Source organism: Lathyrus oleraceus, chromosome 6 (genome assembly GCF_024323335.1).
Source record: "Lathyrus oleraceus cultivar Zhongwan6 chromosome 6, CAAS_Psat_ZW6_1.0, whole genome shotgun sequence".
Lineage (NCBI taxonomy): Eukaryota > Viridiplantae > Streptophyta > Magnoliopsida > Fabales > Fabaceae > Lathyrus > Lathyrus oleraceus.
Window position 1 is genome coordinate 339,922,049 of NC_066584.1, and position 17,105 is coordinate 339,939,153.

Consider the following 17,105-nt stretch of genomic DNA (forward strand, 5'->3'; position numbering starts at 1 on the left):
CACCTTAGGGAAAATTCTGTTATCGAGTGATGCCCTTCGGTTTGAAGAACGCCGGAGCCACGTATCAACGAACTATGACTACCTTGTTTCACGATATGATGCACAAGGAGATCAAGGTGTATGTTGACGATATGATTGCAAAGTCAAGAACGGAAGTTGAACACGTTGAGCACTTGTTGAAGCTTTTTCAGTGTTTGAGGAAGTATAAGCTTCGTCTGAACACTAACAAGTGTACATTTGGAGTCCGTTCTGGAAAGTTATTGGGCTTTATTGTCAGCGAGAGAGGTATTGAAGTTGATCCTGCCAAGGTCAAAGCAATACAAGAGATACCTGCACCCAAAACTAAGAAGCAAGTCCGAGGTTTTCTTGGCCGCTTGAATTATATTTCCAGATTTATATCCCACATGACTACCACATGTGCGCCAATATTCAAGCTCCTCCGGAAAGATCAGCGTCATGATTGGACCGAGGATTGCCAAAAGGCCTTCGACAGTATTAAAGAGTATCTGTATGAGCCGTCGATTCTGTCTCTGCCTGTGGAAGGGAGACCCCTGATTATGTATCTGACAGTTCTTGAAGACTCAATGGGTTGTGTCCTTGGTCAGCAGGACGAATCTGGAAAGAAAGAGTATGCCATCTACTACCTGAGTAAAAAATTCACTGCTTGTGAGTCTCGGTACTCAACGCTTGAGAAGACATGTTGTGCTTTGGCTTGGGCCGTTAAGCGTTTACGCCAGTATATGTTGAATCATACGACTTAGTTGATACCCAAAATGGATCCAATCAAGTATATCTTTAAGAATCCTGCTTTAACTAGGAGGATTTCCCATTGGCAGATGTCGTTGTCTGAGTATGATATTAAGTATCAAGCTCAGAAAGCTATTAAAGGTAGTATCTTGGCTGAGCACTTGGCACATCAACCAATTAAGAATTATCAGTCTGTTCAGTACGACTTCCCAGATGAGGAGATTTTGTATTTGAAAATGAAAGATTGCGATGAGCCTACGCTCGATGAAGGGCCAGAACCTGGTTCCCGATGGAGCATGGTGTTTGATGGCGCTGTAAATCAATATGGAAATGGTATTGAGGAAGTGATTATTACTCCTCATGGCACATTTTCCTTTTACAGCAAGGCTGACTTTCAAATGCACGAATAATATGGCGGAGTATGAGGCCTGTATTATGGGATTGGAAGAATGTATTGATCTTAGGATCAAACATCTTGATGTTTATGGTGATTCGGCCCTTGTTGTTAATCAGATTAATGGTGAATGGGAGACGAATCAGCCTGGCCTCATCCCATATAGAGATTATGCGAGGAGGATTTCAACTTTCTTTACTGAGGTTGACTTCCACCATATTCCTCGAGAAGAGAATCGGATGGCAGATGCTCTTGCTACGCTTGCTTCTATGATTGTGGTGAGACTCTGGAATGAGGTTCCCAATATCACTGTGATGCGCTTGGATAGACCAGCTCATGTATTTGCATTAGAAGAAGTGAAGGATGATAAGTCATGGTATTATGATATCAAGTGTTTTCTTCAGAGTTAGATTTACCCGCCTGGGGCATCTGTGAAAGATAGAAAGACTTTGAGGAGATTATCTGGCAGTTTCTACCTCAATGGCGATGTGCTTTATAAGAGAAACTTTGACATGGTTCTACTCAGATGCGTGGATAGACACGAAGCAGACCTGTTGATAAATGAAGTCCATGAGGGTTCATTTGGTACTCATTCCAATGGACATGCCATGGCTAAGAAGATGTTGAGAGCAGGCTACTATTGGTTGACAATGGAGTCTAACTGTTGCAAGTATGTGAAGAAATGTCATAAGTGTCAGATTTATGCAGATAAGATTCATATTCCCCCGACACTTCTGAATGTAATTTCATCACCATGGCCTTTCTCCATGTGGGGAATTGACATGATTGGCATGATAGAGCCAAAGGCGTCCAATGGTCACAGATTTATTCTCGTAGCAATTGATTACTTCGCCAAGTGGGTTGAAGCTGCATCATATGGAAATGTGACCAGGCAAGTGGTTGTGAAGTTTATCAAGAATCAACTCATATGCCGTTATGGTGTGCCAGACAATATCATTACTGATAATGGATCTAACTTGAACAACAAGATGATGAAAGAGCTGTGTAGCGAGTTCAAGATAGCACATCATAATTCTTTTCCTTATAGACCCAAGATGAATGGGGTTGTTGAAGCTGCTAATAAGAACATCAAGAAGATTATCCAGAAGATGGTTGTTACGTACAAAGATTGGCATGAGATGCTGCCATTTGCTTTGCATGGATATCGTACATATGTCCGCACTTCAACAGGGGCAACCCCTTTCTCCCTTGTTTACGGCATGAAGGCTATAATCCCCGTAGAGGTGGAGATCCCATCAATGAGAGTCTTGATGGAAGCCAAGTTGACTGATGATGAATGGGTTCAGAGTCGTTATGACCAACTGAATTTAATTGAAGAGAAGAGATTGGTTGCCATGTGTCATGGTCAATTGTATCAGCAAAGGATGAAGAAAGCCTTTGATAAGAAGGTCAAGCCTCGTGTGATCTGAGAAGCTGACCTTGTGCTCAAGAAAGTCTTGTCTTTCGCGCCCGATTCCAAGGGCAAGTGGACTCCAAACTATGAAGGTCCATATGTTGTCAAGAGAGCCTTTTCAGGCGGTGCTTTGATACTTACAACTATGGATGGGGAGGATTTTACTCGTCCTGTGAATTCAGATGCAGTCAAGAAATACTTCGCCTAAAATAAAAACAGAATAGCTCGCTAAGTCGAAAACCCGAAAGGGCAGCTTAGGCAAAAAATGAGCGTCTCGGTGGATTGAAAATCCGAAAGGGCGATCCAGGAAAAAGTTAGAGACATAAAAGATGAATATGTATCCCGCTAGATTGAGTACCTCACTCTGGGGAAATCTATGCAAAAAAAGTAGGGATTTGGCAAGTAATTATATCCCGACAAGACTTTGTTCTACCAGTTGTCTTCTGTCAAGGAATTTCGCTCAGTCATCATCAACTGAAGCTTCAAATACATTGGACTCAGAGTTGGTGGAGAAATGGTCATTATGTTCAATGTAGCCCTTTTCCAATATATATCACCAATTTCAAATTTGTAAAAATCCATGGAGTCTTGCCATTTGCAGACTACCATTCCATCAAATAAATTTGAGCCTTTATCCAATTCTTCGCACTCTTATTTGTTTCTGTTCAACAAATATTTTGCATGTTTTAATTGATAAATATCGTTGTTTTAAATAAATAAATTTTCATAATTTGTTTTTAAACAAAGTGAACATTCCCAATGACAGAAAGGATAATTGGTGCATTTTCAGTGCTTTCCCAAGGATAGTATGATCTCCAAAAGGGTAAGACATTTGTTCATTATTCCTAGCATACTTGTATCCTCTTCATTATCTTTCAGGTTGTCTCCTCCGCGAGCGTAGAAAAAGATCATGCAGAGAGCTCTAACATCCCACCAAATCCCCAGAGAGTTTGGAGTTCGGTCTTAATCTTCTAGCTCCCTAGTGAGGTTGGAACTAGCATCTGTGTTATCAATTATATGGTTGTCATCCCTTGTGAGGATTGACCTAAAATCCCTTATAAATTGATAAATTGGCATGCTATCTTTTCGAGGAAGTTGGTCTTCCCTCATTCGGATTGGATTTTTCTCGCAGAATGAGCAGGAAATCCCTAACAAGAGTGTAATTCTCGACATTTTGGTTGGTAGCTTATCTCCTGTGGATTCGCCTACATTGATTTCCAACAGGTTTGGATTTCTTCCATCCTCAGCAGGATTGATCCCACTTCTCCTCCCTAGTACGGTCATCAGCAGTGTTTCCCCAGTGGAGTCGTCTGATCAGAGCCTATTTGTTGATTCCTCCTGAGCAGAGCGGGTGATGGAAATGTTTACTTTCTATCCCCAGCGGAGTAGTGTTCCTCTTCTTCTTGGCAGAGTCTGTTTTCTCCAGCAGTGCGAGGAAATTTGTTGGTTTTGGAACTTTTGTCTGGGGGCTGGTCCCCACAGAGTTTCATTTCTCTCCTTGATAATTTCCCCATTAGAGTTATTTCTACATTGGATCTTATCATTTGCTTAGTCCCCTTAGCCAAGAATTTGCCTGATTGCAGTTTGGCGTTGGAACTTCTGAGAAAGATGTGTTGATTCCTTTCCCATCGAAGTGACTGGTCCTCTTTCTCCTTAGCAGAGATATTTCCTTCAAGTGATTAGAAGTGAATATTGTCGGATGTGCTTCTGTTTGGTTATTGCCCCCCACAGAATTCTACATCACCTCCTGATAAGATCCCCAGTAGTCGCTTCTTTCTCTGATCTTATCTTGTTCTCTGCATACTGTTGGAAGATCCCCAACTGTGGTGATTCTGATCCCTGGTGATCCTGTTCGTATCCCCCAGCAGTGGTGATTGTGATCCCTTGCCTATTCCCAACGGTAGTCTCTGATCCCTGGTGATCCTGTTCGTATCCCCCAGCAGTGATCTTTGTCCTTGGGAGTGACTGTTTGATTCTCAGCATTGGCCTTGTTCCCTTGCAGAGATTGGTGTTTCCTGGTATCTGTTGCCCCTCATCAGATTGGGAGTTTTCCCAGTAGGCCTGGCTTTCTCTTTTGAGATGTAGTACCGGATGTCTGTCCATTGATTCTCGGACGTGGTTGTGTTAGAGATGTTTGTTTGTCAGCATTCATCACACATAAACCATGCATATTGTAGCGGGGTATTCGTTACCATTAGAGATATTGACTAAATCCAAGGTAAACCATACAAGTCGAGTCTCCACCGCACTTCTATTTATCCAAAGGAATGGTTAGAAAGCGAACAAAAACCTAAAAGTTTTATCGAATCAAAAACTAGTAAAAATGTCAGAGATCGGGGTAAGGGGGTTGGTTATGCAATGGGAAGGTTTTAAGCACCCAAAACATCCTAGGTACTCCTAGGGAGCCCTTTTCACATTTGTTGTAAGGTTGGTATTTTTTGTGAAAAATTTGTTTGTGCAAACATGATTGAAGAGATGAGAAGAGAATATACAAGTTATTTACATTTTTTGTGTTTGGATGGATAAACCCATTGCCTACGTACCATCTTAAAAAAGGATTAGGATCAAAACCTCGTAGTTCGGGGTAAAAATCTCAAAATGAGTTGGTGAATTGATTGGTCCAAAAGCCTTAAGGTCTTTTGTTATCCAAGGGAGAAAACTCAACCTAAAAACCACAAATCCACCATATGAGGATAGCTTCAACATGCTAGTGAGGGGTTAACCCTATAATAATCATGGAAGACTCATTGTCCATCACTAAGGATATAGGTGAGTATTATATCTACCATAAGGATAACTCAAACCTAATAGCTAAAGGTTATGAAAAGTTTTTGATTAAGAGAGTGGCCATTGAAACCACAAAAACATTTGAATGGGTTATATTTACCAATGAAATGTATTTACAAAATATGGTCAAAGTTGACTTAGAAGTTCAATTCAAAATAAGTGTTATGAAAAAAAAAATGAAAATCAAAAGCATAAGGCTTAGGTTTCTAATGTTTGAAAAGAAGTGTTAAATGTTTGCACAAAAAGTTTTGGCTTGTGTTAGAGTGGAGGGAAGAAGAAGAATGGCTAAAGTCCTAATCATACAAGAGATAAGGGATAAGAAACAAGACCACAAATGGAGTTCCTCTCTTGAGATCATATTAATGATCCAAGTAGCTCCCATCCTTTGGAATATGCAAGAAAAATGATAGTAAGCTCAAACAATCAACACAATCAAACAAGCTCCTTAGGAGATCCTCAATGTATCTTGTATCTTTCACTTTGGATGAATATGGCAATGGTTCTTCAAGTTGAGATCTTATAGGATTCCCTAGCACAGAAGCACACACATCAAAAGTTCCAATGAAGTAAATCAAGAATGGACAAGAGCGAGTTTAGAGGTTTGGTCCTTCTAGTCCATCTTCAACATTAAGGTCCTTTTACTCCAATTTGCATAGGGAAAGTCCTAGAAACTAAGTCCATTTGTCCATTTCTTTGCATTTGATCCACAACAATCCAAAACAAAACACAAGCTCAATGATATATACACAATTATGTGCTCAAGTGAGCAAAAAGTAACTTGCATTAACATAAACATGTGCTCAAATGAGCAAAGGGGAAAAAGCAAATGAATAATATGTACAAAGATAGTAAATTGCATAAATGTAAAGAGCAAGAATTAAATGTTAATGGCTAATGGTTAGTGTTAGTAGTTAGTGTGCCATAAGGCAAATTTAGCGCTATGTTAAGCAATCGTAATTGGACTTATGTAAAAGTCACAACTATCTGAGGCCAGTCAATAATAATGTAGGCAACAACACAAGTTAGAGGTCTTGATTAGTGAATCAAACTCCAACAACTTGCCATGCCAAAAAGAAGATGAGAAATGATCTTGTATTGATTTAGGTTCTTTGCATGATTTAGAAAGCAATCTATCCTTAATGCAAAGCCATTCACTTGATCATTGATCAAGATGAATTAGATTTGAATCAAGGAAGATTAAACCTCCCTAATCAATGCTAACCATCAACCTTTAACTCATTGATAAAAAAGAAGAAGAAGAAGAAGAAGAAGATGGAGAATAGAAATGAAGAATTAAAGTGCATTAAATGAAAGGGAATGTACCAATCAACAAATGTTGACCAAAGATAGGGAAGATCAAGGTCAAACAATAGAAAACAGAGGCAAGATGAAGTTTGGAGGTCAAGAAATAAACAAAATATTTTTGGCATTTTTAATATTTAAAATAAAACTTGAATTAAAATATTAAAGAAAGGTCAAACTTCAAACTCACTTCAAATCAACTTTGAAAAGTCCAAGTGAATTATCCCAAGTTCAACAGGGTCAAACAAAGTTTGATAAAAAATTTCAGCATTTTTAAAAGTCAGAAACTATTTGAAATCAATTAAAAATGCATAAAAATAATCTAATTGAACTAAAATCTCAAAAAAATCTCAAATCAATTAATAAATTGATGAGAATATTTTTCGTAGATCTACCATCATTCAAAGAGGTTGAGAAAATATTTTTGTATTTTTTGAATATCAAAAACTATTTAAAATGAATTAAAAATAACCAGAAAAGAAAAAATTACTAAAAAATAGCAAATGATAAAATAAAAAATATTGAAAATAATTTTTAGAAACTAGAAATTAAAATAGAAATAATGCAGTTGGTCCCATAATTTTTGGACCAATAATGAAAGAGATATGGATTTTAGAAATAAAATGGAATTAAAAGAAATAAAAGAAAATAGAAATTAGAAATTAAAAATTAGAAAAAAGGAGAGGCGTTGGATGATGGCTCATTAATTGAGCTGGCATATCACATGGCTCTCAGCGCGCTTCCACAATACATCCAAGTCAATGCAACCACACGCGGTTTATAAAAAAGTCATAACAATGAGTGGAGGAGATTAGATCTGGAAACTGAGATGGACGGCTCAGATCCAATCTGGAGACCAGACGGTGGCCAGCGCCACCGTCTTCTCTGGCTAGCTCCGGCGAAGGCCAAAAATTACAAAGATTCAAATGTGCACCAAAACGCACGATCTAGGTACCGTTCGAAAGGTGAAGTGATGTACATCACTCTTATGCCACCCAATTCCACTCTAGATCCCTATTGAGAGAGAAATCAGAGATGGAACTTTGGTGGTGTTCAACTGAACTTGCTTGATTTCAAAAATTAAGATCGCAATAATGATGCCTCTATACAGAGGACATCAGATCACACACAATCAAGGCAAATGGAGCAATATATGAGCTGTTTCGAAGTAAAATGCAGTTGAGTAAAACCTTGAAATTGAGATGAATGGAGTCACTATCTTTGAGCTCTTTTGCAAACAGAAGCTTCAATGGATCAAGGTGAAGAGGTCTAGGAACTTTAGATCTTAAGAAAACAGTCGAGGAAACTGAATTCTAGATCTGAAATTTTTAGAGAAAATTGAGATTTGTTCCTTTGGTATGGGTGTGGATTCAATTCAGCAGAGGTTTAGGCGCCATTAGGTTGAGGAATTGTGAAGCTATGGCATGGTATTTATAGATGGAGAGGGCTGAATGCATGAGTTAACTCGTGTGCATGGGTGAAGAGGGCCTCCATGCATGGGCCTGTACAGGTTCATGGAGGGCCTAATTCTTATTGGAATTGATTGCTATACATCACCAAATAAGAAATGGACGTGTAGATTGGATGTAATCAGCTCATGCATGGCTATTGGAATGATTTTCATAAAATGCACTAATTCAATGAAGCCTTCGAAAATGCCATGTCCAAAATCTAAATGCAACCTTATGAGTAATGGTTGGAAAGCTTATTGCATAAGGAACAAATGTCATGTTGATCAAAAATTCATTTGGGCCTTGGAAATTAATGAAATTTGAGCTTGAAGTGTAGGGTGCAAAACATGCATATGTGAAATTTCCAAATTTGGCCAATATTCAAGCCCCTATGTTTCAATGATGCAAGCTCCAAATGATACAATATTCAACATGAAAGTTGTAGATCTTTTTAAGACAATCAATTTTGACTTAAATTGTGCATCATTTGGATTTTTTATAAAGAAGTTATAGGCACTTGAAGTTGGACTTTTTCACATCTCAATGCATTTGGTCCAAAGTGACCTATAATGTTTTGCATTATCCCATGTATTTATTTTGTGATTTTTCAATTTTTCTCAACATAACATTTGAAGTAGACACATTACGATTTCAAATGCATTAAGTCTCACCTCAAAATCATGAAAAATGAATGAGTTATGTTCTTGGGAAGTTGACTCAAAATTAGGGTTTCAGTCAAAATGACCTATAATGTCTTGGAATGGATGATGACCTTCCAAGCTTCAAATAAACTTTTGATGAACATGAAAGTTGTTCATATTGTCCTTAGGAACATTCTGTATCTTTGGGTCATCTCCATTTGACCAACACATAAAAATTTAGGTCTCAGTGCATTTCAAAATAGTTAGATGAATTGACTGATCAACTTCTCAAGTCCACACCTCATATCTTGATGAATTGATGATTGAGGACACTCAAATAAGTTCAAATATGAATGAAATGATGAATTAAAGAACTTCCCTTGATTGTTTTTGACCATGGGTTGAGGTTGCTTCATGGGAAAGGCACAGTTCATGAACATATGAATTAGGGTTTCCTTGATCAAAATGATGAATTGATATACTTGGGAGGCATATTTGATGGATGAGAGCTTTAGGAGCCATTGCCATGTTTACCTTCATCACCTCTTGACCACATCATTTTACATAGGATCTCCTAGAAGCCTTTAGACCTTGTGATTGCTCAAGCTACAAACAAGAAATGTTAGTGACATATTTTTGTGCTTTTGAGTTAATAATAATAATGAGAAAAACAATAATATGCAATTCAAGCATGCTTGGTGATCTCAAACCACTCACAAGAGATCCCACCCAAAGGCAAAGGGAACCAAGATGCTTATGATCCTTGAGGCTATGCAAATGAAATGTTATGATGCTATGAAGGATCTTAGGGTCAAAATTAGGGTCTTACAGATGCCCCTATTTAAGGTCATTCTAGCCGGAGATATGAAGGTTAAAATTTTCGCCTTCGACGAGGTAGAATAGGCTTAAATAATAACAAAGAGACTAATTTTGGTCCCTAAGAGACCTCATGATGCAAAATGTATGTATGCAAAAGGATAGTACTCTGTGGGGATATGTGTCCATAAAGAAGAAAAGAAATCCGGAGAAACTGACAATCCATATGAGTAATTCACTCCACGGGACAGAGACTCTAGGACTCTTATGGGGATAGAAAAAGAGATAAATTGCGTGAGCAGGTCACGACTTAGAACTTGCTGAGACATGAGAGAGATTCCATAAATCAATGGAAGGACTCGAGCTGACTCAAAGATGCATGTATTGGGGAATATGCCAATACAACAAAATTATCCATAAAGGAACCTCTGATAAAAATCCGGACTCAGGCTGGGAGAATCCACTAAGGGATTTCGCTGGGGAACAACGGGATGAGGTATTACCGGTTACTGGGTAATAAGCTTAAAGAGACATGTGATCCGAACATCGGTATGAGGGTGAAAGAATAACATGCTCGGGGAGAATGAATATCTAAGACCGGTATGAGGGTGAGAGATATCAAACATCCGAAATCATCTGAGGAAAACCTAAAAAGGTATATTTCAACTTAGGAAAATCTGACTCCACAGGGGGACAAAAAGTCATAATAAGGAGAAGAAGGGAAGGGGCACCAGGGATACCGGTTACTGGGCATATAATAGGCGACCGGCCAAGCGTGAATTGGGGAATATTTCCAAGACACTCATCATCCAAAAGAGGGCTGAAAAGCAGACTCAATTATAGGATGGGCATTCGATTCCACAAAAGGGATACGAATCTTACTCGACTGGGGAAGAACAAAAGACTTCGACCAAAGAGCGCATGAGATATATTATCTATTACCGTCAGAACGTAGATAACATACTCGCATGGAAGATTATCCACAACCGGTTACTGGTTTAATAAAGGATGAATCGACCAAAAGAAAAAGAGCATCAGGATACCAAAAACTAGGTAAAAAAATGAGGACCAAACAGAGGGAGAAACAATCATTACCAGCCAAGGGTGTCGCACCCCAAAATTTGACTTTGGCTTTGTTGACCACATCTTGATTAATCTCGTTGTCTCGTATTCATCTCAATTTCTTAAACTTCGCGTGACAACTGGTTTGATTAGGTTTTGTGTGTTTTCGTTGCTTACAGTGTTGTATTTCGTTGTTTTAGCAAAACCTGGCCGATATCGTTGCCTCGTATTTATCTCCCTTATCTCTTTTGTGCGTGGCATCGCTTCAATTAGGTTTTGTGCGTTTTTATCTATTTAATTGTTTGTTTGTCGGTATTTTGACTGTATTTCGAATATATTAGAGTTTTCGTATTGTCCGATTATTTGTGATTGTGTTTGTCAGCGTTTTCGTGATGTCGTGTTGATTTTATTATTGCCTAGGGTTGTTTATTTAATTACGTGTTGTGTCGTGTGATTTAATCGAGTCTGTTTGAGTCGTGTTGTTGATTTTACTGGTTTACCGGTTTACTGGTTTATTGGTTTTATCAATTTGTCTGTTTTGCTGTGCAAATTGTCATCATTTTTATCGCGTTCGTGTCGCTCGATTTTATCGTATTTTAATCGTGTGCCGTTTAATATTATTTGTGCTTAATATTAATTGTGTTTAGTTGTTAATTAGTTTATTAAATTAGGATTAATATTATATTAGTTTATTATTATTATTATATAATATATAAATTATATTATTAATTTATGTTAGATATTTTTTTAGGTTTCCTATTGTTTAAGTAATCTAAATATATATTATTAATTTATGTTAGATATATTTTAGGTTTCCTATTGTTGAAGTAATCTAAATATATATTATTAATTTATGTTAGATATTTTTTAGGTTTCCTATTGTTTAAGTAATCTAAATATATGTTATTAATTTATGTTAGATATTTTTTAGGTTTCCTATTGTTTAAGTAATCTAAATATATATATATAGATGTTGTTAGTAAGAAAAGAAAAAAGGTGGATCAGTAAGGAAAAAACGTGTGGTGAGAGAAACAGAGAATTGAAAAGAAATATTTTTCCAAAAGCATTACCGTATTTCACTTGTTCTTCATTTTCAGTAACCCAAAATCGTCCCGATTATTCACCGAAACACAAAACCGATTTCATATCTTTGAAGTTCGTTGAGTCCAGGTCACAAATATCCAAGTTTCATTTCATTCCGGCGTCGTTTCACCGATCAAAAGGGACGTTGAAGTCAGGTACTCACGAAGGCAGCCAGCACTGCGTCGGTGACGGTTTCCAGCTTTCGGTCGATCATTTGGACGATCAAAAGTTCATCCTCTTCACACAAGGTAATATTCTTCACTTATCTCTGAAATCGGCAAAGTTCCGGCTTGCCGACATGTGTTTTAATATATTATTTATCTAAATATATATATATATATATATATATATTATTTTTGTCTATTATATATTATTTGTCTAAATGTACATATATATTATTTTTGTCTACTATATATTTATTGTCTAAAATATAAATATATATATATATATATATATATATATATATATATATATATATATATATATATATATATATATATATATATATATATATATATATATATATATATATATATATATATATATATATATATATATATATATATATATATATATATATATATATTACTTTTGTTTACTAAATATTGTTTATCTTTTATTATTATTTTGCATATATGTTTTATTTAAATGTTAGTTAAATTAATTATTTGTTTAAATGTTTATTTTAATTAAATGTTTATTTATATCAAATGTTTATTTTGTCTAAAGTAAATGTTTACATTGTTTTTTTATATTTGTTTATGTTGTTACTAACCGTTTCGTTTCAGTTTCAGCTCGATTAACTCCACTAACTATTCGTAATACTAACTATTCATAGCTAACTGTGTTGTAATAATTTACTTTCTCGCATTTTTTATGTTCTGTATTGTGTGTTTAATCGTATTGTTCATGTTTTATGTTAAAAAATCGAAAAAAAAAAAAAAGAGAAACCCGATGCGATTCCAACGGTCGCCGTTTAAGAAACCCTTTTCACACACTCACAAGCTTACTCTTGGGCTTCCTGATAATGAGCCCATTTATTTATTGTTTCAGGGTTTAGGCTCATTCAAATCTTTTGCCAGCTTTGGCTTTTCAGTTTAAAAACGTTTTCAAAAGGACGTGTCAGTCTCGAAGCCTCCCGCCTAGGTCGAGCAAGAGATGGCAAGACACGCCAATCTAAAATCAACAAAACAGACTTTCCCCTTTTCTTTTGGGAGAACTACGTGGATTCTGATTTCTCCATTGCGCCTTGGAGATACGTAGGCATGAAGTCTACGACTTTATCGAGTCCAAAAGCAATAAAATCAAGTTCTTTTCTCATCTCCCGAATCAAACGATCAAAGCGAAAAAAGCAAAGCATTCACATAAACATAAGCAAAAAGGTTCCTGTGGAGTACCACAGATGTAGAGGGTGCTAATATCTTCCCTTTGCATAACCAACCCCCGAACCCGTAACTCTAAAGGGATTTATCGTTATTTTTCCCTTCCTCTTTTTGGATAAAATAAAAGACGGTGGCGACTCTTGCATTTAAAATATTTTTCAAACGGGTTAAGTTCAATCAATACTTAATCGAGTGAAAAATCCCGCCGCGACAGAATGGCGACTCTGCTGGGGACATACATGATTAAACTTATTTGAGGGTTTAGCCTATCTTTGCTTGTTTATATGTTTGCTTTGTGAATATTTGCTAAATTGTATTGTTTGTAATGTTTGTTATTTTGGGTTTTGGGGGATACTTGTGATAAATCCTACACCCGGATTTGGGGCACATTTGAGATAGGATGGATGATAATTCAGGTTGACTTGATAGGAGACAATCCTTACCGAGTTGACTTGAGCCTTTGTCCGCTTGGTGGAGGCCTCTTTGAGGGTGATAGTGCTAAACAAGTCATTTGTGAGGCATTGTTGCTTTCGACGGGCCCGTGAAGCCAAGGACCTTAGTTTACCTTTACCCCATCTTGGCCTTACTTAGGATGTGATGCGGTGACCACTTCGGACCAAAAGTCTGGTTTGGTTGATACGCGATATCACACTCAAGCGAGATTCTTTTGAGAATATTATTGGAAAGCGAGCAGTTGCTTAACCCGGTATTATCCGAAGAAGGATCCATAACCTTGGGAACTTTTAGAACCCGTTTGGCAGGTGAACCTTAGAACTTATCTTGGGGCTTTGTCCTAAACTCCATGCTGGTGATGAACTTTGAGCCTTGTATTGTTTGACCATGTTTGTGTTTGTTGCATTCATGCATGACATGCATTCATTCCCATCATTTCAACCTTTTTCCAAGGAACTTAAAGTGAGGATTGCAAATATTGCAGGAAACATGGATTTTGGACGGAGAAGTGTGAAAAAGTACAATCTCATCAATCCAAAGATAGATGAACTAAAGAAACTGGTTTCTTCGATCGCAGATCCTATTGGTTTCAGAGACAGATATGGGGCACTTATATCTTTATTGACGCTTAGGATGGAAGAAGGGTTATTGCAGACATTAGTACAGTTCTATGATCCAGTCTATTACTGTTTCACATTCCCAGACTATCAACTCATGCCTACATTGGAAGAGTATGCCCAATTGCTTCACATCCCAGTTGCTGATACAGTACCTTTCTCTGGTTCAGAAAAGTTACCCGAGCACAGTTCTCTTGCAAAAGTGTTGTACATGAAGAAGTCAGAATTCAAGAATAACTTCACCACCAAAGGAGGACTTCCAGGTTTCACTGCCAAGTTCTTAATGGGGAAGGTTTCTTATTTTGCCAGTCAAGGTTGTGATATTATTGTGGAGCATCTGTTCGCCTTGTTGATCTACGGTTTGTTACTATTTCCTAATATTGAAGGTTTTGTGGATTCATATGCTATACGCATCTTCCTAAGTGGTAATCCTGTTCCAACTTTGCTCGGAGACACCTATCATTCCATCCATTACCGTACTTTGAAAGGAGGAGGAACCATAGTCTGCTGTATACCGTTACTCTACAAATGGTTTGTCTCTCATCTTCCTAAGTCAGCTACTTTTTGGGATCGCAAGTCAGGACTTCAGTGGTCACAGAGGATTATGTCTCTTACCTAGTCAGATATTGCATGGTATAGTAGAGTTTTAGACGATGTGATCATTGATAGTTGCGGGGAGTTCCCCAATGTGCCCCTCATGGGCACAAAGGGAATCATTTCTTATAATCCAGTACTTGCTAGGAGAGAACTCGGTTACCCTATGAAGGACAAGCCTCCTAACATTCTTTTAGAAGGTATTTTCTTGAGGGATAACGAGGAGGACCCTACCATGAAAGAGAGAGTAGTAAGAGCTTGGCATCGTGTTTGTCGCAAAGGGAGACTTGAATTGGGTAAGAAAGATTGTACCTCCTATGAGCCGTACCTCCAGTGGATCAGAGCCAGAGCTATACAGTTGAAAATGCCATACCCACATCATGATCCTATCAAACCCGCTCCGTTGAAGACCCCCTACCTTCCGTTAGATGACAAAGAAGAACTCCAAGCCACCTTGGAGAGGGTCAAGAAAGAGAGAGACGCTTGGAAGGATAAGGCCCAGGTGCTCGAATTGGAAAATGAAGAACTTCAGAGACAGTTAAAGGAGCAGAGTGGAGAAGATCGTGCAGGTAAACGTCCAAGGGTGCAAGAGGATTTATTTTCCTCAGGCACAACAGATTACTCCCAGATTCCACAGTCCTCAGGTGCATGGAAAGGTCTTGTAGACAGTTTGGTGAAGGAGAAAGCTTTTATGCAGAAGGCCTATGAAGAAAGAATTGAGAGACTTGAAGGACAACTCCTACTTGTTTATGCTCGTCCTGATGACACATGTCCTTAAATGGTTTTCTTGGTTGTATTTTGGGTTGATAACTTTGTATATTTTGATAAAAATGCTTAAAATGAAAAATTTTGTTTTGTTATCAAAAATGTTTGCAATTCTATCTTTTCCTTCACTTAGAGTTCCTTGGAATATCATTCATTTTGCATATCCATGCATCACGTGCATACAGGTTGTCTGTCTTGGTCCAGTCTTCTAACAGTTGCTTCCCGCCAGCAGATCCATTCCAAGCTGACGCATAATTACAACACAAGAGCCAACTACAAAAGAAGAATGGAGATAACAGATAACGAGAACCGAGAATTGAAAGCTCAGGTTGACCGCCTTTCTGCTATGGTCGAGACATTGATAGCAAACCAAGCAGCCCAAGCTGCTCAACTTCAAACAACACAAGCTCAGGTTGCCGAAGCACAAGATGCACAGATCCAGGCGCAAGCACAAGCAGCAGAGATGCGCAACCAAATGTTAACCGCCCGTCTACAAGCAGAGGAAGCCCAGGCTAGGGCTCAAGTTCATAATTCAGGACAGACTTCGGCACAGAATCAACCTCAAATTCAGAATCAGACAACAGCAGCACCCGTCACTATAGTCATCGCTTCAGAAATCAACGCTGTCCCAGTCACTTCTGTTACCATCACAGCATCCCGTCCTTGGGAAATACCCAGGGATCTTAATCAAGATAGATATCAACAAGAGTTCGTTCCACCAAATGCTCCTGTCTTCACTAATGTGCCTCCCGTTGTTCACTATACTCCTCACCTAGGAGAACCTGTCTATCACGGCCCTACCCCAAGTGAGGATCCTGGTCTCAATGATAGAATGGATGAATTCCAGGATCAGTTTGCGGAATTACAAAAAGAGATAAAAGCTCTTCGTGGGAAAGAACGGTTTGGCAGAGATGTAAATGATATGTGTTTGGTTCCAGACGTAAGGATGCCAGCAAAATTTAAACTACCAGAATTTGAAAAGTACAAAGGAAGTTCTTGTCCACAGACCCATTTGGTTATGTACGTGCGAAAGATGTCAATGTACACCAACGACCAAAGGATGCTCATTCATTGTTTTCAAGACAACCTTACCGGTGCAGCTTTACGTTGGTATATGGGATTAGACAGTTCTCAGATCAAGACTTTCAACGATTTAGGCGAGGCCTTTATCAAACATTACAAATACAACCTTGATAATGTGCCAGACCGAGATCAGTTGAGGTCCATGCAACAAAGAGAAAAGGAGACATTCCGTGAATACGCGCAAAGGTGGCGCGAAATTGCAGCACAGGTTGTTCCACCTATGGAAGAAAAGGAGATGACGAAAGTGTTCTTAAAGACTCTTGATACTTTTTATTACGAGAGGATGATTGCAAGCGCTCCTACAGACTTTACTGACATGGTAAACATGGGAGTCCGTTTAGAGGAAGCAGTTCGAGAAGGGCGTCTAGTCAGAGAAGGAAGTTCATCTTCAAGCGGGGCAAAGAGGTACGGCGGTTTTATGAAAAAGAAGGAACAAGAAACTAATGCTGTGTCCTATAATCATCCAAGAAGGATCAATTATCCTTACCATTCCCAACACCAACATATAGCAGCC